Source organism: Bos grunniens, chromosome X (assembly GCF_055505025.1).
Source record: "Bos grunniens cultivar Pamir isolate PY7600 chromosome X, Bosgru_T2T1.0, whole genome shotgun sequence".
NCBI lineage: Eukaryota > Metazoa > Chordata > Mammalia > Artiodactyla > Bovidae > Bos > Bos grunniens.
The window spans coordinates 5,644,446-5,667,262 of NC_141194.1; the positions used below are offsets into that span (position 1 = coordinate 5,644,446).

General features: G+C 44.5%; 1 protein-coding gene across 7 annotated transcripts in view; it reads left to right on the top strand.

Annotated features, from left to right (window-relative positions):
* LOC147339722 (uncharacterized) overlaps window positions 1–22,817 on the top strand; it is a 496,256-nt gene that overhangs the window by 388,182 nt on the left and 85,257 nt on the right. For 4 of the 7 annotated variants that reach the window (XR_015158987.1, XR_015158985.1, XR_015159009.1 and 1 more), the window contains one exon: window positions 5,983–6,184. The gene's annotated coding sequence lies outside the window, so the exon portion shown is untranslated. Of the gene's footprint in view, window positions 1–5,982; window positions 6,185–15,442; window positions 16,068–22,817 lie in introns of those variants that run through there. The other 3 variants (XR_015158988.1, XR_015158995.1, XM_086387884.1) reach the window with 1 other exon arrangement.

Here is a 22,817-nt window from a genome sequence, read left to right on the forward strand (position 1 = left end):
TGAGGAAACAGCATCAGTGAATATCGCGTTGCGTGTTCACAGCTTGTCACCATGGTTTTTCTCCTGGGTTAAGCCTATATCACTCTCAGGCTGACAGTCTTTTTTATCCTGGTTTCATGAGGGTCAGAGACGCCCATACAGGACAGGAGCTGTCAGAAGGTCGTGGCTCTGGGTCTGAGAGTCGTGGCTCAAGATTCCTTTGAGATGGTTAGAAAGTGGGAGCTGACTGGTACCCTGGATTCAGGTCAAATAAGACAGGAGGTGGGGAGAGAGGAGTACCCTGGGACCCAGGCAGGTGGAAGGAACCGGGGGGCTTCCGGAACCCCCACAGGTGGTAGAGCACACAGACACAATACCCCCATGGTGATGTTCTGATCTCTTTGAGAGTCATGCTCACGGCCTCCCCAGTTTCTCCAGCAGAGATGCACACACTTCCATGAGAGCCCCAAGGCTTCTCCCCAACCCCGGGGAGAGGGGTTGAGAAACAGATTGAGAAATAGATCAGAATCTAACCTGCAGGCCTCTCGGGGGTTGGTGAAGCCCTGCGGCCTCTCTCCCCACCTGCTGCTCTTGGTCGTGGACGGACCATCCCAGCGACCCACTCAGTTCCCTGGAGCAGACTTCCTGGCTTCTAGGGACACCCCCCGCCACGTCCTCTGCACCCACACCACCCCCCAGGCCCACAGAGGCCCCACCACACAGCAGCGCCCCCTCTTTCAGGCCCCACCCCATCCTGCTTTGTTCCCCTCTGCCCCCCATCCCCTGAGGCCACACAGGAATTTCCAAGTCCCTGCTCTCTGGAGCCATACACCTATTTTGTGAAGCTGTCATGTGAATCCTTGCAGGCCGACCCTCGGTCCTGGAGGCAGGGAGGTTCGGGAGAGAGAGAGCGTTCAGTCTGGCCCGGGACGTTGCTGGGATTTGTCCAGTGTCAGCTGGGTCTCTCTGCAAGGGTTTCATTTTTTTTTTTTTTTTCAAGAAGAAAAAAAATTGAGAATTTTTTTTTTTTTTTTTTAAGAAATCTTTAAAAAAGATTCTCCAGGCAAGAATACTGGAGTGGATTGCCATTTCCTCCTCCAGGGGATCTTCCCGACCCAGGGATCGAACCTGCATCTCTCAGATCTCCTGCCCAAGGGAACACCAGTTTAAAACTCAACCACCTTTTTCGGTGTGAATATAAAAGACACAGGGGTGACTGCAGATATGGATCATCTTGGCCCAGCTGCATGTGTCAAGGTGCGAACAGCAATTTGCAAGGTGCGACCAGAGAAGGACGTCTTGGGTTGTAAGGGTGTCGCCTGGACTGTGCACACTCATGTAAGGCTGGACGACCCAGCTCTTCACACTCAGGAAAACCTGCTGGTGCATCTGGGGAAGGCCTGCTTGTGGCCGACACTGGAGGAGTGGGGACTTGTGAACAACAGACCGTGATTCTGCAAACACAGGGACGTGTCTCTTTTGTTCTGCACTGTGTTAATACTTACAGACTCCAGTGTAGGAAATGGAAGTCAGAAGTCACGTTTTTGCCCAAGGCAGGTCTTTGGCAGATGGTCCTTGTATGAATAGATGGTTGTGAAGGAATAGCTGAGCAAACTGTAGTCCTGTGATGAAGTTGTTCTGATGGGATCAGAAGCAAGGGTAGCCCCCCACCCCAACCCCACATCGTGCCAACGAAGGTGGATGGCCCTTCTCCCAGGACAGGAAGGGTTCCCATCTCCAGTGGACCCTGAGAGCTGCAGACGCAGGGTCTGAAATTAGAAGTGAGAGGAGAACCGTCTGCTCCCTTGAGTGGAGGATTCCTTCCCATTTGTGACTTTGTGAAATCCTGGGGACAGAGACATGCTGGCAAGGGTGACGTTTGCCGGATCTTTACAATATCATCGCAGCACTGTTTATAATAGCTAGGACATGGAAGCAAGCTAGATGTCCATCAGCAGATGAATGGAAACACAGTGAGGAAACCAGAATTGAAAGAGACACGTGTACCCCAATGTTCATCACAGCACTGTTTGCAGTAGCTTGGATATGGAAGCACCCTAGATGTCCATCGGCAGACGAATGGATAAGGAAGTTGTGGTACATATACACAGTGGAGTATTACTTGGCTATGAAAAAGAATGCATTTGAGCCCATTCTAATCAGGTGCATGAAACTGGAGCCTATTATACAGAGTGAAGTAAGTCAAAAGAAAAACACCAATACAGTATATTAACACATATATATGGAGTTTAGAAAGATGGTAATGGTAACCCTATATGCAAGACCACAAAAAGAGACACAGATATAAAGAACAGACTTTTGCACTCTGTGGGAGAAGAGGAGGGTGGTGGAATGATTTGAGAGAATAGCATTGAAACATGTACATCATTTACAATATGTGAAATAGATGACCAGTCCGGATTTGATGCATGAGACAGGACACTCAAAGCCGGTGCTCTGGGACAACCCAGAGGGATGCGGTGGGGAGGGACGTGGGCAGGGGGTTTGGGACGGGGGGACACATATAAAGTCGTCGCTGATTCATGTCAATGTACGTCAAAAACCACCACAATATTGTAAAATAATTAGCCTCCAATTAAATAAGTTAATAAAAAATATTTTTTTAATTGCAACTTTGTAAACAAATTTAACAAAATTAATTACTCTGGGCGTGTTGGATCTTCGTCGCAGCACACGGGCTTACTTGCTCTATCAGGCATCAAAGCTACATCCCCTGTGTTGGCAGGCAGATTCTTGACCACTGGACACCTGGGAAGTCGCAGCTACTTTGATAGAGGAACGCGAGCTGAAGCAGTCGGCTCCACACAGCCAAACAGATTTAACCTGCAGTTAAGCGAGGTGTTGGCACTCTAACCCCTTGGTCTGAGCCCCGGAGCCCTGCGATGACACACTCAGGTCTGCGGCCTGTGTCACTTCCAGCTTGTTACTTTGGTCGTCTTTGGTCGCAGGAGGCCCCATCCTTCCTGCTTAGGTGCAAAGACCCTAAGGGTTTCTCCTTCACAGGCCCCCATGCCCACTGAAGATAGAGCTTGCCCAGGACACACGCGTACACATTATCGTTGTTCTCTTCCTGGAGGTTGAGTAGTTTGTTTGCAGGGGGCTCCTTTTTCAAGGAAAGTAAGAAAGCTTGAGTCCTGCACGTCTGTTCATTTCACAAGCACTGTGTGAGCATGTGGACGGGTAGGTCGGTCCCCCATCCTTTGTTTCTGGATACACGTGTGTCCCCAGAGTACGGCTTGACTTAGACCCCACCGATGATCTAAATGGTTACCTTTTAATCAGAGGCTAATTACTTTACGATATTGTGGTGGTTTTTTTTGCCATACATTGGCATGAATCAGCCACGGGTGTATACATGTGTCCCCCAAATTAGCAAGGAAACACAAACTGTAGATGATACAATGGACCAGTTAGACCTAATTGACAACTACAGGATATTTCACCCCAACGGGTTATTTGACATGTCCGTTCTAAGGAGCTTTGCTCCGGGCCTGGTGACGGGACTCTGTGCTGCAGTAGAACTGTGTCATAGTTCCTTCCACAAGGGAAGAGAGGATCCAGAAGGGCGTGGCTCCAGTCAGTGAAGGAATCTGTGGACAGTCTTCCAAGTCCGCACACCTGGCGTGAGTAGCAGTGGCCTCCGTACCCTGTGTGAAGATAATATTTATCTGCTTGCAGTTACAGCCTCTTACATGCTTCACATACTCAACGTGTAGTTGGTATTTGCAATGTGTCTGAAGTTCCTCAAGATTCTTGCGTGAACACAGAGAGCGGTGAGCTTGGAGAGCTTTGCAAATTTGCGTCCTGGGGACACTTCAAAGCCTGGTAGTCATAGCTCCCGTCTACGGCGACTTGAAAGGGCCCCTGTGTTCCTTTTACATCTATTCGCTGGGGATTTGGTTTACATATCGTGACGGCATAAAGTTCCAGGGATCTCAGAGCTTTGAAATGAAAACTACTGAATAACATCATTTTTTAACATGGTCAAGCACGTCTGACTCTTTGTGACCCCATGGACTGTAGCCCACCAGGCTCCTCTGTCTGTGGGATTCTCCAGGCAAGAATACTGGAGTGGGTTGCCATGCCCTCCTCCAGGGGATCTGCCCGACCCAGGGATCGAACTGCATCTCTTATGTCTCCAGCATTGGCAGGCAGGTTCTTTGCCGCTAAGGCCCCCCGGGAAGCCCTATTCTGTAACATTGCTCCCTTGTATTGATGCATGGTGCACTTGCTGAGCAGTGAACAAGCCTAAACCTTCTCTGCATCGGAATCTAGAGGATTCCCTTTTATCAGATAACATACAACTCTCCTTCTAGACCCCCTGCTTTCACAAAATAAGCCACATTTTTCTCCTTTAGCAGAATATTCAGAAACAACATCCGATCTTAGCAAGTTCAATATGGCCCACGTGTGGCCGTGCCGTAGTATGGAGACCTAAGGGTACATTATTTTAATGGTTTCATTTAAAAATGTTATTTTCCCAGATGTCTGAAAGTCAGAAGTCCTATTACGTAAGTCAACACAGGTTCACAAACATTATCGTATCTTGAATTCTTTTGCCACCTTGCAAGATAAGTCTCGTAAGATTAGCTACAGGCTTAAGTAAATACTCATAGTAATACTGTATTACTTAATAGATGTGTGTCAAATGTCCCGAATAGTTTTAGTTAGTAATGAAACAAACAGTAGACTCATAGGTATGTGTTCCATGGCAGACTTCTCTCTGAGCCTCTGGCAGTAAGCTACTGGGGAGTTTCTGGGCATTCCAGGGACTCTAAATGCCCTGATTACGTTCCAATGTGGTTTTGCTTATTTCTCCAAAAGATTACAAGCAAGGCCCAAGTATGCAGGAAGCAAGACTTGGACAGTGCTTATATTCTTGTGTGAATAATGTTAGACACAAAAAGATGCCTATAAAAGTGGGTTACAGACAAAATCCTGTATGTAGTTTATATATACAACCACACACACATATACACATACAAATACACACGTATGTATACATATCGTTTCTGGGATTTTATTTACATATGTATTTTGATCCCTGGGTCTGGAAGAGCCCCTGGAGAAGGGAATGGCAACCCACTTCAGTATTCTTGCCTGGAGAATCCCATGGGCAGAGAGCTACAGTCCATGCGGTTGCAAAGAGTAGGACACAACTGAGCAGCTAACACTTTGACTTTTTTTGTTTATGTATAACATTTATATATATAATCAAATGCATGTTATATATACGATGACATATGATCTCATCTATATAAATACATAATATTAAAATAGACAAAGCGGAAGGCCAGTGACGATTGCAAGGCAGCTGTATTTCCGTCTCCAGCACCTTGCTGAAAGAGCAGTAGGCCCCGTGTCTGTAACTGGCATCGGCCGAGGTCAGATCTTTATGATTCTGGGTCCCTTGTTACAGGCTGCGCTCTCAGACTCCCGGCCACGTCACTTGTACTGAACGCACTGATGAACGGTGGCATGGAGTGTGGCTTAGCCTTTCCTGTCTTCTCACTTCAGTTATAGAAGTGAATTGTACAAGTGAGTTAAAGGACCTTTCACACGGTGATGGTTTAGCCTTTCCTGTCTTCTCACTTCAGTTATAGAAGTGAATTGTACAAGTGAGTTAAAGGACCTTTCACACGGTGATGGTTTAGCCTTTCCTGTCTTCTCACTTCAGTTATAGAAGTGAATTGTACAAGTGAGTTAAAGGACCTTTCACACGGTGATGGTTAAAATTCTGACCCCTGAATATGATTATCCCGAAAACCAAATGAAAGCCTCACAGACCTGCATCAGTTCAGTCCTTAGAAAGGCTGAGATGGCCGCTGAAAACTGATTATTCCTGTTCTTTTAAAAGCTGGGGATAAATTGCTGTTTGACTTTTTAAATTACTCTCCAGGAAGGTAATTGTAAATAACTGCCTAGCAGTTTATATATATATATGTGTGTATATATATATATATATTTTTTTTTTTTTTTCAGTTCATGTTGAACTTACAGAATGTTGTTAGTAAGAACAACTTGGAACAACGTTTGACTCATGACCACAGTGAGGAGGTCCTGGCAACCCACTCCAGTGTTGTTGCCTGGAGAACTCTGAGGAAAGAGGAGCCCGGCAGGCTCTACAGTCGGTGGGATCGCAAAGACTTGGACACAACTGAAGCAACTTAGCACAGTGACCAAGGTAAGAATGAATGATCTGCTACCAGTGTTCTCATCTTGTTCATAAGCTTCATAACACTGTACACTTGCAAAGGTTATTCATTGTGTTTTGCGTCAGTTTAAAAGGTATATACAAGCACTATTCTGAATGATAGTGGTGGTGGTTTAGTCACTAAGTCGTGTCTGAGTCTCGAGACCCCCTGGACTGTAACCTGCCAGGCTCCTCTGTCCATGGGACTCTCCAGGCAAGAACACTGGAGTGGGTTGCCATGCCCTGCTCCAGGGGATCTCCCCGACCCAGGGATGAAACCTGGGTCTCCTGCATTACCAGGTGGATTCTTTTACCAGCTGTGGTACCAGGGTCTTCTCTTAGTTCCCTCAGGCTGTTACAATAGAATACTACATTCTGAGTGGCTTTATAAACCACAGACAACTCTTTCTCAGAGCTGTGGAAGCTCTAAGTTCCAGATCGAGGGGACAGTGGATTCTGTGTCTGGTAAGAGCCCGCCTCCTTCCTGGTTCACAGACGCTCCGCCTCCTTCCTGGTTCACAGACGCTCCGCCTCCTTCCGGGTTCACAGACGCTCCGCCTCCTTCCTGGTTCACAGACGCTCCGCCTCCTTCCGGGTTCACAGATGCTCCGCCTCCTTCCGGGTTCACAGGTGCTCCGCCTCCTTCCTGGTTCACAAAGGGATTTAAAAGCGTGTGGTTGGTTATCTGGGAAAACGTTACCTAAATTGTTTCCTCAATGTGAAAAAGGAAGAGCTTTTTAATAGAATTGGTGTCCATTAATTTATGTATCCGTCTTACAATGAATATTTGTTAAGTGTCTACAGTGTGCCAAAGATTGGAGTCATCCCTGGGGGGAAAAAAGGAGTGAACGGTCATTTCCTCCCTTACGGAATGTGTATTCTTTGGTAAAGACACACGTTAAGCACATGATTTGTGAAAAGTGAGCCGTGTGTCTCGTTACTAAACGTGAAGGAGTAACTCACGTGAAAGGGATGTGGGGAATCAGTGTTCCTTTCGCTGTTAAGAGAGACCCTTGAATCAAGGTCGGAAGGAGCTAAGTGAAGATTTCTGTGTCAGAGCCAAGTCATCTAAGCCACTTCCTTAATCACAGAGATGTACACGGTGAGGTCCTAACAGCTGGGGACTGAGGCCTCATTTTCCCAGCTCCATTTCCAGCTCAATTTCTTCCCATCACATCCTATTTTCTCGCCCAACCTACTCAGTATAGGAGAAACCGTTTAAAATGCATTAGACTGCAATTTGTCTTAGGCTTTGCTGATTTCATTTGCCTTTCTTCCATGTAGATTTAATTCATGGGTGTTTATCACTTGATTGAAGTAAACTATTTTATTCAAAGTCAATTAACCAAATCTTTTTAAGGAAAAAAAATTCTCTCTATACCATTTTCTATTACTTACTGCTAAACCAGTTAAAACAGTCAAGGAAAATGTATACCCTTGTAAAAAAATAATCACAGCTGAGAATGAATTTGACCTCCCAAAATACATTTTAGAATGCTTAAGTGTGTGTGGTAGCTCTTTTTCGTTCCTGACAAGAACAAAGACGGAGTTATCTAGAGATTTCTTAGAGCAACATGCTTTTGGGGGCAAAAGTAGCAATGGTCTTAACTTTGAGACTGGCAAACGACAAAACAAAGCAACGAATTTAAAAAGTTGCAGTCAACCTATTGTTTTCAAGATAGAGCATCTTAAAATATAATCCACCATACTAGAGAGTTAGGCATCTGTTGTGCTGAATGATTTCAGTTCTTCGATGAAACCATTTATAGTATAGAAATGAAAACAAGCTTGAATTGTAAAAACTGAAATTCTGAAAAACAAAGTTTATAATTGAGCTTTTGATCCATCCGTCCATATGAATGGATGAAAGGTAAATGAATCTGAAAGGAAGTGAAAAAGAACAATGATATGGTGAGTGTCTTATACTCCTCCTTCGTGGTGAATTGTTTATAGAGAATGAATGAAGAGGAAGGCAGATTGTACTATTCCTGTTTCTAGAGTGACTTTTGTAGTGTATGTGGTGAGTTTTTGCTCTGCTAGCATTTTATTGGGAAGTAATGCTGAAATGGTCATGCATGTGGAGTGGGCATGTATATATGGAGTCATGTATGGATGTGAGAGTTGGACTATAAAGAAAGCTGAGCACTAAAGAATTGATGCGTTTGAACTGTGGTGTTGGAGAAGACTCTTGAGGGTCCCTTGGACTTCAAGGAGATCCAACCAGTCCATCCTAAAGAAGGTCAGTTCTGAGTATTCACTGGAAGGACTGATGCTGAAGCTGAAAGTCCAATCCTTTGGCCACCTGATGCGAAGAACTGACTCACTTGAAAAGGCCCTGATGCTGGGAAAGATTGAGGGCAGGAGGAGAAGGGGACGACAGAGGATGAGATGGTTGGATGGCATCACCGACTCAATGGACATGGGTTTGGGTGGACTCTGGGAGTTGGTGATGGACAGGGAGGCCTGGCGTGCTGCAGTCCATGGGGTCACAAAGAGTCAGACATGACTGAGTGACTGAACTGAACTGAACTGACGGAGTCACCAAGTGTCTAATCAGTGTTCATTCTTAGCAGGACCGTATTTCCATCTAAATGTCCTGCAGTAATGCCCAGATCATAGCAGTCTTCAGTGATGGCATGAGTGTTTGAATCCCTCTGCATCAAAAGAGCGTTTCTTTTGCGCCTGCCTAGGAACTGTCTGGGTGCTCTTCCAGAAAGCCAGTTTATTTCCACTGGGTGGGACATGAAGGGAACTAAAGCATACCACACTCTGTAGCTCAGGGGCAAGGTTGGCCTGACCTTGAGGCCTGGATCCCGATGGTGCCTGCAGGCATCTTCGAAACCCAGGGCTGCCCTGGTTGGGACTGGGAAGTGGTCTTGCTACACGTGCCGTGTGAGCCAGTGGCCTCCCAGTAAATGGGCTTTAGTCCCAGGACTCAGCTGCCTGCCAGACTCCTTGCTCAGAAAGAGGGCTCTAATGGAAACCAGTAGGTCCAGTTTAGAGCCCAGCTCTGGGTCACCCCTCGGCCTGGGTCTCATAAGCCTCCCATCTTCCCTCCTTCTCCCTGGTTGGAGCAGCCTCCTTGGGGACATGTCACTAACTCCCACTGAGTCCTAGAATTTCAAGCCAGGAAACCCCAGATGCTTCCTCCTGTGGAAACATTTCTGGGAGATGAGAGAAGGGAAGAGTTCGGAGCTTGTCTGTCCCGAGGGGTCACACATTTACACCAGCGTCTCTTCCAGAACACTGGGCTTGTGAATGGGGCCACATGCCCGTTTGGAGATTCTGGAGCACCCCCCCCCTCACCCCTGCCGATCCGTGGGAACACTTTCTAACTCAGCCCTCAGAGGAGGCAGAGAACACAGAGCTGACGGACGTGTGTCAGCTGTGGGCTACGTCACCCCCATCCTCAGCACAGCCAGGGGCGACGTCTTCTGAAAACTCGATAGACTTGGTGCTAGCATAGATTCAGCTCTGAGTTTGCTGCCCTGAACAGTATCAAACCCCGAGTGTTGAAGCATAGCCCTCTGAAAAGCTTCCCACAGGGGCAAGTTATACGACAAAAATGCATTGAAACTGCTCCGAAAGACCTCCTATGTGGATGGTCATATCAGAGGCGAGTCTGCGTGCAGGTTCCTATAAGTCATGTGTCTTCACCAATCTCGGAGTTCACTTTGCCCTCATACAACTCCATGTAGAGCAGAGATTACTTGCTTCCAGGAGGTGCTTTTCCCAAATAATTCCCGATGGGAAAGTGGGGCATTTGAAACCCCCACCAGAGAGCTTGCAATTTTTGGTGAAGTGTTTATTCCAGCGGTACCAGCTGTTGTATATTAGACATTTTCACACTGCAGACAGCTCAGGAATGACACGTGGATGGGAACTGAACGTGGTGTCTGATCTCTGGTTTTCTAGGAGAGGAATTATCATGGCCTTTCACTGGTATTGCACCTGGGGAGTGAGTCAGCTTTGAGTCAAGAAAAACAGACTGAGCTGAGAGTCTAGAATCTGAAAAGCGTGACTCCTAGAAAGTGTTGATGTCTCTTTGTAATAACGTCTTGTTCAGTTCGTGTTAAACCTTCCCAAAAGGGCAAGGAGAAGGACTCAAGTCAAGCAGAGAAAAGCACACTTTTATCAGACTTCAGGTTTAAAAAAAAAATGTTACCATTGTTTAAAGTTTGAAAATACTAATCTGTGGATTAGCAGGATTGGGTGTGATGCTGTTTTCGATGAGTCAAGGATGGGCCGTGCGTGTGTCCTGCCATCAAAGAGCTCACAGAGTCTGTTGCAGAAAAGACACACTGCTGTGAACTCTCGTTTATTTGTTGGTTCAGCATTTGTAGGTTTGAAGCCCCCTAAATTAGTCCTTGCCGTGTGTTGATAGTCATCCACGGACATGCACGGTGGTGGAAGTTGTCAGTCCACTCTCAGTGGGCCCACAGCAGCAGATTTGTGTGCAGTTCATTTAAATAATGTATCTTCACTGATCTTGGGGTTCCCTTGGCGACCGTGCTCCTAGCTGAGGGCAGGCCTCTGCCTTCCTGTCTTATCTCTCTTCCTCTAAACAGGTGTCCTTCACCTGGTCTGAAAAGCTGCTTGCATTTCTGTGCTTTTGTTTCATGATTGCACCACTTAAAATACCTGGGGTGTGGTACTGAACTATGAAGGTAGTTAAGATTGCCACATCTCTTATGGAGCAAATAGGTGCTGGATAAGCTTTATGCAGGGGCATTGCGTGATGGATGTGTGTTCAGTGTTAGTGTATCAGCAGTATGTATTCAATAAGGTGTCTGTAAACAGTGCTGAGTTGCTCAGTCGAGTCCAGCTCTTTGCAACCCCGTGGACAGTAGCCTGCCAGGCTCTTCTGACCATGGAGTTTCCCAGACAAGAATACTTAAGTGGGTAATAACTATGTCCTCCACCACAGAATCTTCCCCACCCAAGGACTGAACCCACATCTCCCGCACTGCAGGCAGATTTTTTTTCTTTTTCACTAATGAGCCATTGGGGAAGCAGTTATGTGCCAATCAGTGGATTAAAATGTTGTGCCCAGAAGCCCATAGGCACCTTACCCTGTGTTTCCTCTAGGAGCCAGTGGTTCTGTATTCGCTAACTGGATATGTGTGGTGATGTTCAGGACAATGCCACCACAGATAATGAGGATTGACTCTGTTTGTGTATGTGTAAAAGTTTGTATGTGTAGGTAGAAGCGTGTCATTGTGCTACAGGCGGCATGCATAGGTATCAGGGAAAGACGCAAAACAACCATACCTAGAAAAGGAAGGGGTCTGCGAGGCCCTGGTGTTAAGTGTCCTTCAGGACCATTAGAACACAGCTGGAGAATCTGGTCTGCTTTGCTTGGTGGCCACAGCCTCCCTGTAGTCTGATTCTTCCACTTCCTGGGAAGTTTCTTGAAGAGTAACCATTGTCTGCATAGCTTTGGTCTCGGTTCAGTTCAGTCACTCAGTACTGTCCAACTTTCTGTGACCCCATGAACCGCAGCATGCCAGGCCTCCCTGTCCATCACATATTCCCAGAGTTTACTCAAACTCATGTCTGTTGAGTCGGTGATGCCATCCAACCATCTCATCCTCTGTCATCCCCCTCTCCTGCCTTCAATTTTTCCTAGCATCAGGGTCTTTTCCAATGAGTCAGTTCTTCCCGCCTGGTAGCCAAAGGATTGGAGTTTCAGTTTCAGCTTCAGTCCTTCCAATGAATATTCAGGACTAATTTCCTTTAGGATGGACTGGTTGGGTCTCCTTGCAGTCCAAGGGACTCTCAAGAGTCTTCTCCAACACCACAGTTCAAAAGCATCAACTCTTTAGCACTCAGCTTTCTTTATAGTCCAGCTCTCACATCCATACACTTTGGTCTGCTGACAGCTAAACAATAAAAAGGAGATTGGTAATATTCCCTTGGATCCTATCATGCCAAAGGTTTTACAGAGTCATAGACTTGTTTTGGAGGGGAGGCCTTCTGAAAGATATCCTAAGTGCCAAATCTGACGAAAGTCAGATTGGTCTCATTTTTAAACTATGAATGCAGAGAGCCAAACAAAACCTTGGCTCCCAGAAACTTGTTTCCTTTGTTCCAACGGTTCCCTTTGTCTAATAAATTACCTGACCACGAACCAGAGGGTGTTTTGAAAATATACGTCGGGAGGGAGGGAGAGAGGGAAGAATCAGTGGAACACAGAGGTGTTTGGGGGCAATGAGTTAATTCCTTGTGATCCTGTGATGTGGCGGGAGAAGAAGGGGACGACGGAGGATGAGATAGTTGGATGGCATCATCAACTCGATGGACGTGAGTTTGAGCAAGCTCTGGGAGATGGTGAAGGACAGGGAAGCCTGGCGTGCTGCAGTGCATGGGGTCACAAGGAGTCAGACACGACTGAGTGACTGAACAAGGAAAATGTTGCATATATGTCATTATATGTTTGTCCAAACCCGCAGTCTGTATGGCACTAGGGGCAAACCCTAATGTAAGCTACGGACTCGGGTGATAATGGCTCAGTATAGATTCATGAGTTTCAGCACATGTACCTCCGTGGTGGAGGGTGTTGATTTTGTTGACAGGGGGTGGGGGTTGGATGGGGGTGGTATGTGCCTGTGCGGTGGCAGGGAGTGTATAGGAATTGTCTGTACCTCCTGCTCAGTTATGCTGTGAATCTAAAGCTACCCTAAAAGGAAAGTCTAAGATATATTACATACATACATGCATATGTGAGGTCAGCCTGCTTTCTTGTTTATAAGTGTTCCAGTATTCCTACAGGAAGGCATGTACTCCTTAGTATAACCTGGCCAAAGGTCGACCAGACCACATCTTTGATCTCTGTCTTGCTGTCATTGGCAGACACAGGTACGGGTGTTGTGAGATGTGAAGCTTGAGTTACGTTTAAAAAGAATATTAAACTGCAAAATCTGAATTTAGGTGCATGGTCTTAGGGTACAAGGGAGCTTCCAAAGATTCCTTAGTTTTACAGCAAATTCGTAGACTGTGATGGTGGGAAGAGTTGAGGGCAAGAGGAGAAGGGGACAGCAGAGGATGAGATGGTTGGATGGCCTCACTGACTCGATGGACATGAGTTTGAGCAAGCTCCAGGAGATGGTGAAGGACAGGGAAGCCTGGTGTGCTGCAGTCCCTGGGGTCACAAAGAGTCGGACACGACTGAGCGACTGAACAGCAACAGCACAGCAAATTCAATACCAGGCATTAATCAGCAATGCCAAACTGGCCTTCCTTTTGTACATCAAGGAGGCCAAACCCACTCCCCACTCAGAGTGCTCCTATCAGCTCGGTGTTGGATCCTTCTCCTGGCTCATCCACTGAAATTGTTAGTCTTTTCAAAGAGATGGAGCCAGGGTAAAGTATCTACAGCATTGGAACACCACCCTATTGTATTACTCTAATACTGGCTTGCTCTCAGATTGCCTTCTGTTACCTTCTATTTATTATGTTATGTCCATTACCTTATGGTACAGATACTAGTTTGAACTAATCAAATGCAGGTTGAATGCATGAATACAGGGATGAGCCTCTCTGAACTTTACCAGCACATCATGACAGTGTTACAGGCAGAATGAATGAATGGATACAGGAATGAACCTCCTTGTGCTTAAAATAAAGAGTCTATCCTGACAGTGTTACATGCCAGAAGAATGAATGAATGAATAAATACAGGAATGAACCTCCCTGTGCTGAAAATAAAGAGCATATCATGACAGTGTTATGTGCCAGAAATCTAAGGATTAGCCGTGAGAAGTTAGTAAACACATAGATGAGAACGGTCATGATGACAAAGTTAAAGCGATGAGATTGCCTCCCTACTGCAGAAAAACAGACATCTGCAGAGGACAGCTTACGCATTTCTTAATCTGAGAGTTGATGAAGCTCAGCTCATTGTCAGGTGAGGCAGTGAAACAACAGAAGCCCCTTTGAAGCACAGTCAGAATAAAGAGAAGTGTTCAGTTATCACCAAAACGTTTAAACAACGTCACAAAAATGCTCGTCGCTGAAACCGTATAGAAAAGTCTAAAAAAAGGCTTCGGAAAAAAATCACTTGGGAAAGATACTTATATAAAAAGGTTTTCTGCATCCAGATAGCACTCAGAAAAAAATGGATTAGAAATACTGCATTCACAGTAGCACACAAAATAACTGCATTCCCAGGAGTAGAGTGACGTACAAGGACTGTGAATGAAAAATAAGAAGAAAGCCATCAAGCTAAAAAGAAAATTATGAAGTGCTGCACAAAACTGGATGCATACATTGTCACGGAGGCGGCTCGATACTATAGAAATGTTGACACTCTCCAGGTCACTTTACAAAACTTCAAGCCAAATCCGTTGGGTGACTTTTCAAATTTATCCCATAGTGAAAGAGGAGCCAGAAAGATACTGCAGAGAGAAATGGTGAGATAATAGAACATATAGGACTATACAATGAAAACAGTGGCCAACATGCTAGAGTAGAGAAGTTAAAAAAAGAAAAAACCAAGAGTATGATAACACGGAAGCTGGAGCTTGTAAAGCTAACATCCCAGATCACTCACGAAGAGACAGGTTCTTCTGATGAAAACTAGATGCCTATGTCACTCCACACAGCATTACAGGTAGACTTTTAAAACTGACATGTAGTAAACACCGCTGTTAACATCAGATCAGATCAGTCGCTCAGTCGTGTCCGACTCTTTGCGACGCCATGAATACACACACACGAAGAGAAAAAACCTATGCATGACTTCTGTAATGCTCTGTTGAGGAACGTGTTCTGAGCTATGGCAATTAGAAAGGAAAATGTGAAGGAAAACCTTGATATTGTATTTATTTTGCATGCAAAATGCACTAAGTAAAAATCCAAATGACAGTTACCTGGAAAGAAATGGTCATATATCAATAGGCAAGAAAAAAAAAAAAAAGATATCTCTTATTGACCCCCTCAAAATAGCCTTCACAACTGTCTTAACAAAAATGAATTAAAGACATGAACAGGCAGTTTCCATAATAAGAGAAAAATAATCAATAAATATATTAAAGAAAATCAAACCTCACTACTTATCATTCCTGCCAAAAAAATTACTTTTTAAGATTTTGTCTTTTTTTCTGTTACTTTGGGAAAGATTTAACAAAGTAGTGATATCATATTTTTTTAAAGTGCTGAAAATGAAAACCTTCATACAATTTTGTATTATAAATTTATGAATATACTCAAAGTTATGTTATATTCACTCACTATATGTTCATTTTTAAGGTAAATATACTTCTTGATCCAACCACTCCATCCTAAAGCAGATCAGCTCTGGGTGTTCATTGGAAGGACTGATGTTGAAGCTGAAACTCCAACCCTTTGGCCACTTGATGCAAAGAGCTGACTCATTGGAAAAGACCCTGATGCTGGGAAAGATTGAGGGCAGGAGGAGAAGGAGATGACAGAGGATGAAATGGTTTGATTGCATCATCAACTCGATGGACGTGGGTTTGGGTGAACTCTGGGACTTGGTGATGGACAGGGAGGCCTGGTGTGCTGCGGTTCATGGGGTCACAAAGAGTCGGACACGAATGAGTGACCGACTGAACTGATACTTCTTGATAGTGTGATTTACTTCAAGAGGCCTGCTTTTATGAAAATGTTTGGAAAAGTCCACAAAGAGCTGGAAAATATGAATAGATTTAAATGTGTGGAGTCCCAGATTCAGCCATTTATTTTTATAAAGCAAAAGGTGAACCCATGATTGTTCACAACAGAAAATTATTCAATAGCTTGCCTTACATTCATCCATTGGAGTAGCGTCCAGCACTTAAGGGTAACACTCGGGACATGAAAGATGCTGTGAAAAGATGTGAATAATATGTTGTTAAGTAAACATGTAATAAGATCCAGTGTGTGCAGAGATAAACCTTTAGTATGTTCTGTTCCTCTCTCTCTCTCTGAGGGTAGAATTATGAGAGACTCTTGAGAGGGGTGGGCGTTTCGTTTAAAAATCTAACAACTTACCATTTTGTGCAAATCTGTTAACTTTGAGAACAAGGAAAGCAAGTCGTAATTGGCACAGTTCAAACCCAAGGAGCTGAGTCATTAAAAAATAATCTATTCTGCAAATGTCACTGGAGAGGCAAGATTTCTGTGAGCAACGTGGGCGGCTAAGACTCAGAAGTAGTATTTTTACTTGAGTACAGAAAAGGAAGGAACAGGGTCTCAAGTTGAGATAGAAGAGATGCCTCACGGAGAGAGAGTCAGCCTCAGTTCATTCGCCTCCTCCCGCTGCCTTAGGCTGAATGTGCTGGATTCCTGGAGATTAAATGGTCCGTCCTCCCCACGCCCTGCTCTTCAAGCAAGTCCTCCCCACGCCCTGCCCTTCAAACAAGTCCTCCTTCACTGTTCAGCCCACAAAGAGGAGCGATTTACACCCATTAAGTCTCAGTTAAATGCCTTATGGGAAAGACAGATGGACACGTCTTCCCATCCCCTCCAAACAAATGCTGTTTTTGCATTCATATTCTTGCCATCAAAACATACTGGCATAATCCAGGACAAATCTTTGCGAAATGTCCTAATTTTTCTCTCATACTGAAAAATCCGTCTGTAAGATGTGGTGTGTGACTCAGAGATCTGACCATAGGGAGACGAAGGACCTACCTGGGGTCGGCTGTGTGAAGGTTGGCAATCTTCGAGAAAGAGTGTGGGTCTCTTCGGAAGCTGAGGTGTGACTGGTTCAGACGTGGCCGATGCACATTTCATTAGGTGCCAAAGTTTCCTGAGTGCGGGGAGTCAGGTTTTCCTGGATTCCCGTGACATTTCTGAGTACCTTTAAATCCCTCGGTGTGAGTGTGTACATGTGTGTGTGTGACCTACACTGATGCATTTTCCATTCCTTACCATCAAACCGAGTCTCCCCCATGCATATTCACACGTTTGCAGCAAGGCTGGAAACAGCTGCTTTGTGGGACAACATGGAAAGCAGACAGCGGTAGATGACCTGAAATGTGAAACTGTTAGTCCCTCAGTCGTGTCCGAGGCTTTGCGACCCTGTGGACTGTAGCCTCACCAGGCTCCTCTGTCCATGGGGATTCTCCAGGCAAGAATCCTGGAGCCGGTGGCCATGCCCTCCTCCAGGGGATCTTCCCAACACAGGGATCGAACCCAGGCTCTCCCGCATGGCAGGCGGATTCTTTAGCATCTGAGCTGCCAGGGAAGCCCCCTGACCTGGGCCACAGTCAAACTGTCCATTTGGCTGGGTCAGTTCCAGCTCTTTAGGAGTGTGCCAAGTGCCATGGGACACAGCAGACCGTTACTAGTGAGGCGCCAGACTGAGCCGGGAAATGGATGGCATATGGCAGGTAGCCTATAGGATGTAGGTTTTGTGGTTTGTAACCAAATAGCATGTTTCATCTAATTTGTGACTGGTAATGGTGGAGAATTTTTTTTTTGAAGAAATGACTGATTCCACACAAAGTGTTTATTCAGTGAAATTCTACAGGATACTCACAGCAAGGGGCTTCCCTAGTAGCTCAGATGATAAAACATCCGCCTGGAATGCACTAGACCAGGGTTCGATCCCTGGGTTGGGAAGATCCCCTCGAGGAGGGCATGGCCACCCACTCCAGTATTCTGGCCCGGAGAATCCCATGGACAGAGGAGCCTGGTGGGCTATAGTCCATGGAGTCGCAGAGAGTCAGACATGACTGAGCAACTAACATACACACACACGCACACACACACGCACACGCACACTCACAGCAAGCCAAATGATTGAAAGGTGATGCCGATAACTCTGGGTCAACTCATTTGATTATTTTCCCGGATGAAGATGTATGTCAGTGCCTGAAGCCGTTCCGATGCATCAAATCCCTGCTCTCAATTGGTTGGCTTGGACTTTTGTTTTATTCAGTTTAAATAGATTGGCAATAGGGAAAGGGGCTTTTGGATTTTTTTTTCCTGTTTCACTGAAGTCATTCTGGAGTAATAAAACCACAGCTTGAAACTGTGTTGTTTGGCTGCTGCAGGCCTCAGACAACCTGCATATCTCATGTACCTCATGGGACCTGCATGTCTTTATACAGTATTCAGATGGACGTCTGGGACTTTGAACCTACGTGTGCATGAAAAGTAGCTGACAGAGTTACGAGCAGTACCTTCTGTCATCTCAGCAAAATACCTATTTTTGCTCTTTCATGAAAATTATATGCACTTAATTGCTTACCAGTTGCTGATAAGCCAAAGGCTCTATGACATGAAAAATTTTTTATCCTGAAGTGAAGCCTTTCCCTCCTCCAGAGGACCTTCCCAACCCAAGGATTGAACCCAGGTCTCCCGCATTGCAGGTGGATTCTTTACCAGCTGAGCTACCGGGGAAGCCCAAGAATACTGGAGTGGGTAGCCTATCCCTTCTCCAGCTGATCTTCCTGACCCAGGAATCAAACTGGGGTCTCCTGCATTGCAGGCGGATTCCTTACCAACGGAGCTATCAGGGATGCCCCCCTTTCTTAACATTGAAAATATTTTCTCTTAATATTGCAGGGTGATGGCAAGTTAGTTATATATATGTGTGTGTGTGTGTGTGTGTGTGTGTATTCCTGCAAGCTGAAAAGTGTTAAAGCATTTTGCAAAGCTACATCATGCAGAGATTAGCTATCACTAACGTAAGCACGCATTTGAGACTTGAGTATTAATTTCCTTGTTCACATATCTTAAAATTTATCCTCAGCAATACCTATCATAAGGCTGCAGTGTTAGTTTAGAGAGAGAGTGGGGAAAGGTGGTGGAGCGTCTTAAAATAGTTTGGCTGCTTCTTTTTCATTAGTTGATAAATGTGTGTTAATTATGAATGGATGATTATCCATTGGTTAAATAGGACACCAGGCAGATTTTACTTCTCACGATAACTGTGTCTCCTTCATCTTAGATTTCAAGAACCAGACTTTGATAAGAGTCTTTGGGTTTTTCACCAGTAATTCTGTAAATTTAACTGACTGTGTTTCGGGTAGAGTATAAATGTTTTAACTTTCAGCACTTTCCCTACCCTTTACAATGACATGGCCATAAGGACACATGGAGGTAATTGTCACTGTGACATTTGGAATTTTATTCTGACCTACATAATTATACAGAAGGTTTTAAGAACCATAGGAAAAAGGCAAGCCCAGTGTGGGGGTTGAGGTGGGGGGAACCAAGGGATATTACAGACCATTTTCAGATTTATGAATTGCATATAGAACGCTAATTAAAGAAATGTTTAAATTAAAAAGATACAGTAGAATTAAAAAGAGGTGAACAAAAACAGGTAGCATTTTAAAGTCAGCAAAGAGACAAGTAGCATGCGGTATTAGAAAGAGAGAGGAAGTGGTGCTAATATTTGTAGGCATCATTAGCAGTAACGCAAAATAACAAGGCATTTGCAGAGCATCAGTAGGGAGAAGACCATTCTTGAATTTTGCACCCTTGGGATAAACAGTTCAGTTAACTTTTTACTTTTTTTATTTTTTCAGAAATTGTATCACAGTCACACCAGGTAAATAGACAAGAAATTCTTTTCAGTGCTGTTTTGTAAAAGCATGATAGTAAACTACCCAAGAGACCAGCATTATAGTACTTGTTAAAGAAATCATATATCAACATAAAGAGCTGCCAAGAATTGCCAGGACGGTGCTGTAGCTCCATTGTTTACAGTAAGTTATTTATTACGTTTTTAAATTTTACAATAAAGTAGGACACTGAATTGAGCATGGAACAGCAAATTAAACAGCTAGAAAATCAGGACTTCCCTGGTGGGCCAGTGGTTAAGACTTCGCCTTCCCAGCTGGAGGGGAGCAGATTTGATCCCTGGTCAGGAAGGTGAGATCCCATATCCTTTTGGCCAAAAAAAACAAAACATAAAACAGAAGCAATAATGTAACAAGCTCAATAAAGACTTTAAAGAACTAGAAAATGTGTGCATTTAGTGCAGTCATGCATACAACCTGGGCATAAAAGCATACAGTGTACCTCAGGCATGGTAGGGGCTTCGCTGGTGGCTCAGCTGATAAAGAATTGCCCTGCAATGCGAGAGACCTGGGTTGCAAGAGACCTGGGTTCTATCCCTGGGTTGGGAAGATCCCCTGGAGACGGAAACAGCCACCCACTCCAGTATTCTGGCCTGGAGAATTCCGTGGACTGTATAGTCCATGGGGTCTCAAAGGGTTGGACACGACTGAGCGACTTTCACTTCACTTAGGCATGTTATGTTTCTTTGAAGGGACAGATAAATTGTGTGTGTGTTGGGGGGCGGTGGTTAAAGATTCAAAGACCAAGGTTTTCTTTACATAAATCTTAAAAAAATTTTTAAATTAATTTAAACTTTTCAATATTTTATTTTATTGAAGTATCATTGATTTATAATAATCATATTAGTTTCAGATATACATCAAAGTGATTCAGTTATGTATATGTGCTTGTGCATATACATGTTCAGACTCTTTTCCATTATAGTTTATTATAAGGTACTGAGTATGATTTGGTGTGCTATACAGTAATTCCTTGTTCCATATCTATTTTATCTGCAGTAAAGTATATCTTTTAATGCCAAACTTCTGATTTATCCCTTCACCTACCCTTTCCCCTTTGGTGAGCAAGAGTTTGTTTTCTGTGTATTTGAGTCTATTTCTGCTTCGTAAATAAGTTCATCTGTAGTATTTTTTTAAATTCCACGTGTAAGTGATACATAATATTTGTCTTTCTTGGTCCGACTTACTTCGTTAAGTATGATATTCTCTACGTCTATCTGTGTTGCTGCAAATGGCATTTATTTGTTATTTTTCATGGCTGAGTAGTATTTCACTGTGTGTGTGTGTGTGTGTGTGTGTGTGTGTGTTCGCACACTACATCTTCTTTATCCATTCATCTGTCGATGGATATGTAGGTTGCACCCATGACTTAGCTATTGTAAACAGTGCTGCTATGAACGTAGGGGTGTGTGCATGCTTTTGAGTTGGAGTTTTCTTTGGATATACGCCCAGGAGTGAGATTGCTGGATCATACGGTAACTCTGTTTTTAGCTTTTTAGGGAACCTCCACACCGTTCTCCATCATGGTTGTACCGATTTACTTTCCCATCAACAGTATAGGAGGATTCCCTTTTCTCCACATCCTCTCCAGCATTTGTAGACTTTTAAATAATGGCCAGCCTGAGCAGTGTGAGGTGCTAATACTCACATTTTTGATTCGCATTTCTCTAATAATTAGCAGTATTGATCACCTTTTCAACTATGTTGGCTGTTGGTATATCTTCTTTGGAGAAATGTCTGAGTCAGTCTTCTTCCCATAAAATTAATTGAATTTGTGGATTCATTTACAAAATCGCACGCAGCGTGTTTTCAGTATTTTTATCAGAAACTCAGAATTGTAGAAATGTCTTATGGAACTCTCCAGCTCACCTTGTCTCATCTGCAAAAGTATGATAGAAGTTCAGTCATGGTCTCTGCATCCCTTGGGAAACTGCAGAGCGTTATCTGGCCGTGGTTTTTCAGTTTGTACCATGTAAACCGAGTGTCACTGTGTAGGATTATAAGTTATAATATAATTATGATTATAAGTGACATTCACTTAAGTCACTGAAGCTTTCACTTCATCACATGAAACAGGAGACTGTTGCCTCTCAAAATATTTTAAAGAAACATAGTATGCCCACGATTTTGTAAACTAGAACCGCAGTGCTCACGAGCATATCTCTTTTACATAAGACTGAGTGTGTAGGCGAGTATCTGTCCTCAGTGGCAGAGTTTTCTTGTTTTTATCCCTTCCTTTGATGCAGTAGAGAGTGGACGGCCACGCTTCCCTCTCTGTGGTCTCAGCCTGTTGGCTGTGAGCGTCTCCTGTGCCTGGAATGACTCACGCAGACAGATGAGCGTCTTTGAGTCTCACGTGGCATCACCAGGCTCACAGCCACAATTGCGTTTCACGACCAAAGGGAGCACGTCAGTGGCGTTGCCTGTGTTCGCCCTCTTTCGAAGCCAGACCTTTTCTTAGCTTATGTGATGGACCAACCCACTGTGTGAAATGAGCTGGCTCCACCCGGCATCTGGTCGATTTGCTAAAATGCATGCTTGGTCGTGTCCAACTCTTTGTGGCCCCATGGACAGCAGCCCACCAGGCTCCTCTGTCCGTGGAGTTTTCCCAGCAAGAAGATTGGAGTGGGTTGCCATTTCCTCCTCCAGGGGAATCTTCCCCACCCAGTGATCAAACCCGTATCTCCCGCATTGCGTGTGGATTCTTTCTCATCTGGTCCACCAGGCAAGCAGCATCCATGTTATCTCCTTTAAAAAGTAAATGGTAGGAATAAATTTAGTAGAAAGCTGGAGGTTGGCCTGGTGCTAATGTAGCCACTAGGGTCTATTACGAAATCTGAGAGTAGACTTCAGAACAACGTCCTGGCCAGGCTTAAAACCTAGATGAAGGTTGGAAAGATACACGTGGCTTGGCGATGCTCTCTTGAAATGAACTTAATGTTGTTTTATTACTTCTAAGAAATTTTGAAAAAAAAAATACAGGACTAGCTATTGACAATCGCCATCTGCTGTATGGCCTCTCTTGTTCACAGATTTGTTGCTTTGGATTTGTTCTGTATTTATAAAAATCCATCAATGTATTTGGA